This window comes from Lucilia sericata, unplaced genomic scaffold, assembly GCF_015586225.1.
Source record: "Lucilia sericata isolate MDLA Ls3-8-SP2 unplaced genomic scaffold, ASM1558622v1 Contig000113F_arrow, whole genome shotgun sequence".
NCBI classification, from domain to species: domain Eukaryota; kingdom Metazoa; phylum Arthropoda; class Insecta; order Diptera; family Calliphoridae; genus Lucilia; species Lucilia sericata.
The window spans coordinates 103,573-116,676 of record NW_023994145.1 but is presented as its reverse complement, the minus strand read 5'-3'; the positions used below and the strand labels follow the sequence as shown (position 1 = coordinate 116,676).

The window sequence follows — 13,104 nt, the reverse complement described above, 5'->3', positions numbered from 1 at the left end:
AGGAACAAAATTCAATTACAACAATTGTTATTGGTTATTGCCTAATTACTTATGACAAATACTTATGTAATTACAATTGGCAAAACTTTAATTATAATTACATTTGATGTATTCATTTATTCATTACTCCCTAGCCTGCTTAAGTTTAAGTTAATTTACGATTTTCAGGCTTGAGGGGGCAATATTGAACAAAGTAATACATTACATGGTTAATTACAATTACTTGTAATGAGTAATTGACCAATAACCAATTACTTGTAATTGAAGATTTGTCAATTACAAGTAATTGTAATTGGAAAATAATAATAATAATACCCAAATTACAATTACTTGTAATTGGAATTACAAGTAAATTACTATTACATGTAATTATAAGGAACAAAATTCTATTACAATAATTGTTATTGGTTATTGCTTACAAATATGTAATTACAGTTGGTAAAACGTTAAATACAATTAAATTTGATATATTCCTTTATTCATCAATCCCTAGCCTGTTTAAGTGGTTAATTTACGATTATCAAAGTAATTCATTACATGGTCAATTACAATTATTTGTAATGAGTAATTGACCAATTACAATTACTTGTAATTGTAATTGATGTTTTTCCAATTATAATTACTAGCAATGTATAATTGACCAATAACCAATTACAATTACTTTTACAAGTAATTGGTAAAGCTTCAATTACAAGTAATTGTAATTGACCACGTAATGGATTACTTTGTTTAATCATTACCCATTACATTAGCATTACAATATCATTACAATTACTTCAAATGTTAATAAAAATGTAAAGTAAGCCTGACGATTACTTGTCATTCGACAGTCTCCCCGAACTGCTGGGTATGTCTACCTGCCTTTACAGCAAACAACATATTCGTACAAGTGCTAACCCGGAAATATGGTGGCATTTGATAAAAATTTCACCGTTTTGCAAATCACAATAAAAAATTAATCCTTTTTACCGACGTTTCCATTACATTAGAATTTATTTACATAACGTTTTTTTACCTTCGTTTGGAAGTATAATGAAAATTTTATTGTTTTTTAAGACCTTTTTTTTGCTAAAAATTTTCGTATAAACTTTATATGCGAATAACTAACAAAAAAATGCCAAAACCCAATGCCAACCAACCATACAATTTGATGGCTCTTTTTTACTATAGCCTGTAGTAGGGTGAACGGTGAAAAAAATTTGATTTTTTAAAACAGTGAAAATTTCCACAAAATTGATAAAGTTTCAAATTTTACTATTGAAATTGAAGGAAACAAATTTTCATCAGTTTTTCAAATGTCCACCATTAGAACTCTTTCAACCCGATATTACTGAAAATGTTTAATTAAACGATCACCCTAAAACGAAGTTTTTTGTTGGTAATTTTATTTATTTATAATGCCACGCGTATGTAAACAAATACAAAAATCTGATCATGTACTTGAACAGACAGTAAATAAATAATGGGGCACTACTCACATAAAGAGAGACAAACATACACCCGAACGCAAAAAAAAAAAAATACTTGTTCATACAACAGACATGAATAAGAAATCAGTTGTAGCTTATGATCACTGGTCACAATGATCATTTGCAACGAAAAAAACTGCAAAAATAATAACAACAAATATGACTATGAATTAATACCTATAAATGTATAAATAAATAAACTATTGATTTCGATTGTTTATAAACATTAAAAACAATACAATATTGAAATGGAATTCCAAAATAAATACACACACAGCAAGATCACACTTTGGAAAACATTTAAAAGATAATTAAATTTTGCAGATTCTTTATCTGCACTATATAATTTTTCCAAAAATATTGAAATTTTTAGAAAATTAGATTAGCCGAAATTTCTTTTAAGTTTTTATTAAAACGCAGCAAGAAATTTTTTTGGGAGAATTCAATAAATATTTCTCTTTAACCTTAAATTAAAAAGAAGGGTACAAAATTGTTTTCTATGTTTAGTTTTAGAAATCGATCACGTTTAATATTTAATTATTGTTATCATTAAAATGCCATTCCAGTTATAGACGACATATTGATAAAAAGTTAATCGATTAAATCTCATTATGATAGGCTACCATGGTAACAAGATAAAATTTCAAATTTGTTAATTAAATTGAAACCTCAGTTAAGACTACATATTTAGTTAAGACTAAAGAGTCAATATTATGGTCAAGTCTTTAGTAAAGACTGGTGATAGTGTAATCTATAGACCAATAGCTTTACTATAAGTAAAGTAGAACTGAACTAGAACTGAACTAGAACTGAACTAGAACTGAACTAGAACTGAACTAGAACTGAACTAGAACTGAACTAGAACTGAACTAGAACTGAACTAGAACTGAACTAGAACTGAACTAGAACTGAACTAGAACTGAACTAGAACTGAACTAGAACTGAACTAGAACTGAACTAGAACTGAACTAGAACTGAACTAGAACTGAACTAGAACTGAACTAGAACTGAACTAGAACTGAACTAGAACTGAACTAGAACTGAACTAGAACTGAACTAGAACTGAACTAGAACTGAACTAGAACTGAACTAGAACTGAACTAGAACTGAACTGAACTGAACTAGAACTGAACTAGAACTAACTGAACTAGAACTGAACTAGAACTGAACTAGAACTGAACTAGAACTGAACTAGAACTGAACTAGAACTGAACTAGAACTGACTAAGAACTGAACTAGAACTGAACTAGAACTGAACTAGAACTGAACTAGAACTGAACTAGAACTGAACTAGAACTGAACTAGAATGAACTAGAACTGAACTAGAACTGACTGACTGACTAGAACTGAACTAGAACCTGAACTAGAACTGAACGAGAACTGAACTAGAACTGAACTAGAACTGAACTAGAACTGAACTAGAACTGAACTAGAACTGAACTAGAACTGAACTAGAAACTGAACTAGAACTGAACTAGAACTGAACTAGAACTGAACTAGAACTGAACTAGAACTGAACTAGAACTGAACTAGAACTGAACTAGAACTGAACTAGAACTGAACTAGAACTGAACTAGAAACTGAACTAGAACTGAACTAGAACTGAACTAGAACTGAACTAGAACTGAACTAGAACTGAACTAGAACTGAACTAGAACTGAACTAGAACTGAACTAGAACTGAACTAGAACTGAACTAGAAACTGAAACTAGAACTGAACTAGAACTGAACTAGAACTGAACTAGAACTGAACTAGAACTGAAACTAGAACTGAACTAGAACTGAACTAGAACTGAACTAGAACTGAACTAGAACTGAACTAGAACTGAACTAGAACTGAACTAGAACTGAACTAGAACTGAACTAGAACTGAACTAGAACTGAACTAGAACTGAACTAGAACTGAACTAGAACTGAACTAGAACTGAACTAGAACTGAACTAGAACTGAACTAGAACTGAACTAGAACTGAACTAGAACTGAACTAGAACTGAACTAGAACTGAACTAGAACTGAACTAGAACTGAACTAGAACTGAACTAGAACTGAACTAGAACTGAACTAGAACTGAACTAGAACTGAACTAGAACTGAACTAGAACTGAACTAGAACTGAACTAGAACTGAACTAGAACTGAACTAGAACTGAACTAGAACTGAACTAGAACTGAACTATGAACTAGAACTGAACTAGAACTAGAACCTAATTAGAACTGAACTAGAACTGAACTAGAACTGAACTAGAACTAAACTAGAACTGAACTAGTATTGAACTATATATAGTATATTGAACTATAGTACTTACAACATTCAAGCCTATAGTGCAAACTATGGTCAAGCTATAGTCAAGACTATATTCAGGACTATAGTACAAACTATAGTCCATTTCAGTATAAAAATGTCTTTTTTTAAATTTCTAAGAATGATTTTTATTAAATCTTTTTATTTTGAAAATTTTCTTAAAATTAATGTAATTTCTTTAACAAGCAATATCTTGCCGCTTTATTACAATTTAAATAAAGTCTTAAATGTTTTATTCATTTATAAAATAATTTACATTTTCCATTATTACATTAGAAGGTTAATGAACCATACAAACAAACACGTAAAAATAAGATAAAGAAAATATCCGCGCCAATCGATATGGTCAAGTTCAATATAAGAAACATTTTTAAATGAAAAACGAGCGTACATTTTTTTGGGGAAATACGAGCAAAAAGAAAGTTTTTCTCAATTGTTTTCAAACTGTACGAACGTTAATTTAAAATCGAATATCGTGAACATAAAAACGATCGATCTATAGATCGTTTTTTTTTTTTGTTGATGGATATTGCCTTTGTTGTAGTTTTTGGATCGTTTGAGGTCTGCTCTGCAAAGAATAAGGAATTTCCGTTATAACGAAATTTAGTCGCTCGCAGATTATCAAAACAAACGGTTCGTCTAATAAAAGATACATTCTAAAATAACGGAAGACGAAAATTTTAAAACTAAAATTATTTTAATATTATTATGTGAGCATTTGAAAACAAAGAAAAAACGACAAAAGCTAATTTTGTGTTAATATTAAATTAAAAAAAAGAAAATTAGTAGTTTTCTTTTATAACAAAAATTAAAAAAAAAAAAATAAATAAATTCTAGTGAAAAAAAGCAAAAGTATTATTTATATAGTATTGTTATTTTTTTTAAGAAAATTGTGATCCAATTGCAGCTGCTATTTTGTTAAAAAAAATATTTTATTTATTTAATATTCTCGCTTTTAATATAATTGTAATTTATGTTAAAAAGGTATGTTTTTAAATTATAATTAAATACATTTTTCCGTTTTTAAATAAATATCTTGCAATTATTTTTAATTTCAATACAGATGTTATTGTTTTCATTTTCATAATAATTATTTTGTATTTAAATTTATGATTTTTTTATTAAATATTAATTACATTAACTTGTTTTTATTAATAACCGGTTCATGTTTTTCTTTTTTTTTTAATAATTGCAAATTAAGTAAAAGTTTTCCGTTATAAATATTTATTGATATAGAAATAAATAATTTATTATTCATTTATATTTAATATTTAAGTTCTTTTATAATTTATTTATTTTAGTTGAGATTAAACCAAACTAAACCGGTTTAAGGTGTTTTGAACTAGTTGGAGAATTTATTCATTTGATCTATTTTAAACAGTATCGATGATAATTCAGTTATATTTTATTTAGAAAATTCCCATTCTTAAGCTGTTGCCATTAAGGAAGCCCCTATTGTTACCTCAAATCGCTAGAAAAGGGACTAGTTCTGTTTCTTTTTATTCTTTCCTACCCTATATATTCCTTTCTCTCTCTGAGAACGAGTAACAAACAAACTGACTTCCTGACTTGTTTTTAATACATCTCTGTGTTTGGGCTTGGAAATTTAAAATTTCAATGAACTATCATGGTTAAAATAATTTAATTATTTTTCGAACTTTTTAACTATTGCCTAAACTATGGACTATTGTACCAATGGGATTCAAACTAAAAATGGGCAGGGAGGATGGTCACTTCGCACACAGATCTGGCATGGAAAATTTTGAAATGGTACAAATGCATAAAGAGTACTTTTTTAGGTTTAAAAGTACTAAACAATTTCATATAGACCATATCTAGTTCAGTTATAGTTTAGTTCAGTAGTCTAGTCTATAGATTAGACTATAAATTTGTCTATAGAGTAGACTAGAATATTACCTAGTCTATAGACTAGACTATAAACTAGTCTATAAACTAGTCTATAGACTAGACTATAAACTAGTCTATAAACTAGTCTATAAACTAGACTATAAACTAGTCTATAAACTAGACTACGGAACTAAACAAGAACTGAACCAGAACAGAACTAGAATTGAACTAGAACTCAACTAGAACTCAACTAGAACTGAACTAGAATTGAACTAGAACTGAACTAGAACTGAACTAGAACTGAACTAGAACTGAACTAGAACTGAACTAGAACTGAATTAGAACTGAACTAGAACTGAACTAGAACTGAACTAGAACTGAAATAGTTCTGAACTAAACTTAAATAGGTATGATCTAAAACTGCACTATATTTTGAACTATAGAATAGCTATAGAATAGACTATAGACTAGACTAGACTAGACTAGACTATAGACTAGACTATAGACTAGACTATAGACTAGACTAGACTAGACTATAGACTAGACTATAGACTAGACTATAGACTAGACTATAGACTAGACTATAGACTAGACTATAGACTAGACTATAGACTAGACTATAGACTAGACTATAGACTAGACTATAGACTAGACTATAGACTAGACTATAGACTAGACTATAGACTACACTATAGACTAGACTATAGACTAGACTATAGACTAGACTATAGACTAGACTATAGACTAGACTATAGACTACACTATAGACTAGACTATAGACTAGACTATAGACTAGACTATAGACTAGACTATAGACTAGACTATAGACTAGACTATAGACTAGACTATAGACTAGACTATAGACTAGACTATAGACTAGACTATAGACTAGACTATAGACTAGACTATAGACTAGACTATAGACTAGACTATAGACTAGACTATAGACTAGACTATAGAATAGACTAGACTATAGACTAGACTATAGACTAGACTATAGACTAGACTATAGACTAGACTATAGACTAGACTATAGACTAGACTATAGACTAGACTATAGACTTGAATATAGACTATACATGTAGCTTTTTGTCTCCTTTCTTGGGCTCGTTTAATTTGACTAATTTACTATAAAAAATGCACTTTTCCAGGAACCTGCCTAAAATTAAGACATTTTTATGATAAAATAACTTGCACCTTTTCACAATAAATTTGCTATAATTTTGTTGATTTGTTTACACACGTCACATTTGACGAGCCATTTAAGCGGATATTTTCTTGACATTTGTCCAAAAATTCAAAATTTATACAATATTTTTTGTAAAACGTAATAATAGATGAAACCGCAATATGTTATTTTCAATACTAAAACAATTAACCGTGAACTTTTAAAAATCAAGTGCAAACACATGTAAAGAATATAAGAATTATTTTGAAATTAAAAAAAATTAAAATTTGCCATAAATTTTTTTTGATGGATTTATTTTGTTTCTTCATTATTAAATCAAATGTTTGTTAAGTGTAATTTATGTTTATTTTTTGAAATTTGGATTTTTTCCTAATTTTTAAACCTATTTGTAGCAATTTAATCATTAACGCCAGACAAAATAAGTTTAGCTAGAGCTTTAGATTCATTTAATTATTTTAATTGTACTTAATGATACAACATTTTTAATAGATTTTAATTAATTTGAAGATATACATACACTATCGGACAAAATAAAGTGCAAAAGTACTCATGTTATATTCTTTCAGCGAAAAATCTGTTAAATGATTACTGAATATGGAATTTTTTAAAATTCATTTAGTTTATATGCAATGCTACAAAAATTACAATAAAACAAAATCATTCCACCTAAAATTTTTCTGTATAACATCCAAAATTAAAGTAAATTCACCTTTTTGTCGGACAAAATAAAGTGTAAATTTTATATATCATTATTTAAATTTTTTGTATATCAAATTTTTTTATCTATTTTGGTTCTGAATATCTGGATCTACTTAAGCCATTTTTTTAATTTTTTTACCATTATTATTCGCAATCGCCTTCCCTTCCCCTTGCTTTCCCCCATACGATTATTTTTAAATGAAATCCGTTTTTGTTCGCTATTTCAGCAGAATTTTTATCAATTGTGGTCAAAAATTAATCTATTGGATTTAGGGCGCTGGTCTGAGTAGGTCATTCCAATTTTTCAGTGTTTTTTTTTTTCTTACAGTAATGTTTTTAACCTTTGTCGTGTGTTTGAAGTCATAAATCTGTTGAGGCATTAAGTGTCCCAAATCCATTTTTACGGCATTTATTTAAAAAAAAAATTATTAAATACGCTCGTGAATTACTCAATTGTTATTGTTTACTCCATCTTCACTAAGATTCCCGCTCCTAAGGTTGAATAATGTACCAATACCGATAGCCCCCCACCATAATGTTTAAAACCTGGGGTATTGTTTTTAAAATATTGTATATTGAAGGGTTTAACTCACACTCATTGTCGACATTTTAAAATTTTAGGTACAAATTAGGACTCATCTGACTATCTACGCAAATTTGAGGTAAAAAATACAAAATTAAATACTAAAACCGAAAAAAAATTTCCATGCTTTTAAATGTGTTGGTGAAAGATTGAACGTATGGGTCAGTTGACTCTTCGTATGTGTTTAATTTTTAATGTTAGCTGTGGGGAACCTAGGGGAAATTTATTCAAAAAGCTCTAGTGAACACTATGTGAGCATATTACAGTCAAATCTTAAGATCAGTGCCTTCGAAATGGACTTGGGCAACTTTATATCTCGGAAAGATAATAAGCTTAAGCGCTTGATAAAGTTAAAAAATAGCATTACTGTAGGAAAGAACACTGAAAATTTAAATAAGTTGCTCAGAGCACCGCCCTAAATCCAATAGATTAATTTTGGACCACAATTGATCAAAAAATTCCGATGAAATAGTGATCAAAAACGGATTTCTTTTGAAAATAATCATATTCGAAAAGCAAGGGGAAGGAAAGGCGATTGCGAATAACAATGGTGAACAAAATTACCAAAATGGCTTAAGTAGATCCAGATATTCAAATCAGAACCAAAATAGATAAAAAATTTTGATATACAAGAAATTTAAATAATGATATATAAAATTTACACTTTATTTTGTCCGACAAAAAAATTGAATTTACTTTTATTTTAGAAGTTTTACAGAAAAATTGTAATTACAATAATTTAGTTTTATTGTTATTATTGTAGCGTTGTATATTAACTAAATGATTTTGAAAAAAATTTCCATATTCAATAATCATTTAACCGATTTTTCGATGAAAGAATATAGCATGAGTACTTTTGCACTTTATTTTGTCCGATAGTGTACATTTGACATTTTACTCTGAGAACAGTGGGGTAAGAAAGTACATTTTGGATATTAAAGAAATTGATTTATACATGTTGGACCTAAATCTTATGGTTACTTTTAAAAATAAGGAAATAAATATAAACGTCTGCAGTGATACAGAATCAAAATTTTATTTTGGAAAATAAATTTCCCATTTCTTGATTGGTATTACGGCATATTTCTCAAACACCCTCTAGATGTTGCGCTTTGTGGTCTCAACTAGTCAATAGATTAATCTGTAGATCAGTCAATGTATTAGTTCATAGACTAGTCAAAATACTAATCCAGAGACTAGTCAAAAGTCCATAGATTAGTCTATAGAATAGGCTATCTATAAGTTCACAGACTATTCCGTAGATTAGTTCAGAGTCTAATTGACAGACTAATCGAAATACTAGTCCACAGACCAGCAAATATAGTGCTTATGTACTAGTCCATAGACTAGTCTAAAATCCATAAACCAATGCATAGAATAGTCCATTAACTAGTTTAATGACTAATCGATATTCTAGTCAATAGATTGGTCAATATTCTAGTCGTTAGATTTGACCACTAACTAGTCAATAGACTGATCGATTAACTAGTTCATAAAATAGATAATAGTTACTTTTCTCGACACGCAAATCAATCAATGTTCACCCACTGCTTTTCTAACTTTGTCTGGTTGTTAGCTTAGATCAACCCCCCAAAAAAGTATAAGATCCTCACGTCAGTCAGACCGCATATATATACATATGAAATCGGGCTTAGATTTTATAACTTTTCAATAGGTTTATCCTTAATTACAAAAGCTCTTCGTGTACTAAATTTGATTGAAATATATTACAACTTTGAACCGCATTTTGATTTAGAAGATCGGACTGTCAACGATAAATCTGAATCGATAAACTCAAGAACTACTACATCAAAATGAGAAGGAAGGATTAGAAAATTATCCGACAGATGGCGTTCTTAGTTTAAAACATTAGTCAATTGGAATTAAAATGGGAAAAGTTGTGCGAAATTTAGATCCTTAAGTGGGGAAGACATTAGAAGAAATTTACGTCCGTTTATATTTAAGTTGTTGAGTCTTCACCACAAACGGTGAAAAACTATAAATATTTGATTAAATTCTTAAAAATCTTTAAAATTTATTAATAATTTTGAAACATTTATTATTCCAAAAAATAATTTAAAAACTAATTCCTTTTCCTAAAATACACTTGAACTACCAAAGTATAATGAACTTGTTTTTTTTTTTCTTCTTAACCGATCTCAAGTGGTTCTCATGTCGTATCTATAATAAAACATATCTTTCTGTTTTTGCTAAAAAAATTATTTAATTGTTGTTTAGGTGAAGGATTTTATAACAATTTTCACGATCATTTATTTATATACATTGTTTACAATTAAATTCCGCATTTGTTTAATTTTATAAATTACAACAATATCACACGCTAACAGCAGTTAGTCGCAATTAATTAATAGACTGATCGATCGATCGTTCATTTAGTTGAGTTCATAAGAAGATCGTTTATGTGTATAAGGGGAGGTGGGTTGGGTTTGTTAAGGTGTTGGGTGTAAGAACATGAAATAAAACCATTTCAATTAAATGTGGTTCACCTTCATTTAATGTGAAATACTTTAAAAAAAATTGTCATTTGGCATTTTTTTGCACACACGTTTAAAAAAAAATGATCAATTACCTAATAATTATAGCTTTATCATAAATTATTTTTATGTTTTTTTCTCTAGTATTAAGCATTTTTTACATGAAAGCTTAACATTTTTACTTTTTTTAATGAAAGAGAGCGAAAGAAAGAGAGCGTATGATCGCTAATCAATCGTTTCTTGCTCAATTATACTCATTTTTTGTTAAAAAAACAGCTGTAGTTACTAAATTGTTGTTTCTTAAAAAAAAAAAAAATATATTTATTTTATAATAAACCGTGAGATTTTTTAAAATTTTTACTTCAGTTCAGTACGTGCTCTCTAAACAACTAAACGTGCGTGTAGCGTTTATTTCAATTTTTTTAAGTTGAGGTAAATTTTTCTACAAATTTTTTGTTATCAAGTTCATCAACCATTTTTGCTTAAATATCAATTATATTTAGAATTAATTTTATAAAAAACAAGTGACAAATTAAAGCCAAAACAACCAGATTACACGTGTATTTAAGTTAGCAACACGTGTAATATTATAAGTTTAATATGACGTTATATATATTGTGTTGTCGGTTTCCGCATTTTATAAGACGTAATGTATAAAATTGATTTGTTTCAGTATTATTTGTATTTTATAAATTCAGAACCCTACCTACAGACGACTTGTAGATATGTTCTTTGTTGTCTACCTATAAAAAAACTGTTGAATTGTGTAAAAAATTGTATATATTTTACAGATTTTGTTTTGTGTTTTATACGTTTTTTTGTTGTTGTATCAATTTTTTATGTTAAATTTATTTTGTATTTCTTTTTGTGTTGCATTCAGTAAGTGGGTCATTAAAATAATGTCAAAAATTTTGGACTTTGCTGCTGTTTTATGACGATTCTTAAATTTGTGCAAAAAAATAATAAATGAAATTTTTTAAATAATTTTTATATACAAGTTTTTAAATATTTCCTATTTTATTTACAATTTTGAAATATTAACATTATTTTTTTATGCAAATTTTTGCAAAATAATTTTTTTAGGGCAAAATTTTTTTATTATTAGAGTTTACCCGATATCAGTTTGAAATACATTAAAGTGTTTGTTTATAAATGACTTAAAAAAACAATTCAATAGTTAATAAATTGTATTAATTGTGAACAGATTGTCAAAGATTTCAGATTACATATCAAACTCAAACCTTTAAATGTTTCATAACAATTGAAAAATCATATTGTTTATGTTGATATAATTTGAAATTTTGAACTTTTAAACTTATTAACTAATAGTGCCCGGTCCTCCACGCAGATCATTGATTTGACATGTGGACTCTTCACGTAAAGATCAATATAAACCTAAAACCTAAGATAGATAGATAGATAGATAGATAGATAGATAGATAGATAGATAGATAGATAGATAGATAGATAGATAGATAGATAGATAGATAGATAGATAGATAGATAGATAGATAGATAGATAGATAGATAGATAGATAGATAGATAGATAGATAGATAGATAGGTATATAGATAGATAGATAGATAGATAGATAGATAGATAGATAGATAGATAGATAGATAGATAGATAGATAGATAGATAGATAGATAGATAGATAGATAGATAGATAGATAGATAGATAGATAGATAGATAGATACGTATATATATACATAGATAGATACATAGATAGATACATAGATAGATAGATAGATAGATAGATAGATAGATAGATAGATAGATAGATAGATAGATAGATAGATAGATAGATAGATAGATAGATAGATAGATAGATAGATAGATAGATAGATAGATAGATAGATAGATAGATAGATAGATAGATAGATAGATAGATAGATAGATAGATAGATAGATAGATAGATAGATAGATAGATAGATAGATAGATAGATAGATAGATAGATAGATAGATAGATAGATAGATAGATAGATAGATAGATAGATAGATAGATAGATAGATAGATAGATAGATAGATAGATAGATAGATAGATACGTAGATATATACATAGATAGATACATAGATAGATACATAGATAGATAAATTGATTGATTGACTGATTGATTGAAAATTCTTCGGATAATGTCAGAAGTTTAGTAAAAATCGGATCACATTTAAGACGACTTCATAACTTAATTTTAACATTGATAACTGACTTTTAAATACATTGCTTAGTAACCATAATCCCTTTACTATATTTTATCGGTCCACAATTAATTCGAACCATCTTCATACTGCAAGTTTGTTTGCCGTCAAAAATTCGTATAAATATGTCGATATTAATATAAATTAACAAATTATATACACTTCGCTTAATAAGTGACATAAAGCCCCATACAAATTCTTATATGTATATACATATATCGGCTTCGTTAGTCCGCAAAATCGGTTAGTAAACAAAATTAATGTATGCACAATATATATTGAATATTAAATGATCCCTTACTCCATTCTTTACTACATAT

The 13,104-nt window shown here is 27.9% G+C and overlaps 1 protein-coding gene across 4 annotated transcripts in view; it reads left to right on the top strand.

The window, feature by feature from the left end:
- Nucleotides 1-13,104, top strand: part of LOC119600419 (putative phospholipase B-like lamina ancestor) — a 44,347-nt gene that overhangs the window by 12,569 nt on the left and 18,674 nt on the right. Inside the window, exon 1 of one of the 4 annotated variants that reach the window (XM_037950625.1) lies at nucleotides 4,375-4,753. The exons of 2 other annotated variants lie outside the window; for them this stretch is intronic. The gene's annotated coding sequence lies outside the window, so the exon portion shown is untranslated. Of the gene's footprint in view, nucleotides 1-4,374; nucleotides 4,754-10,942; nucleotides 11,016-13,104 lie in introns of those variants that run through there. One more of the 4 variants, XM_037950623.1, reaches the window with a different exon arrangement.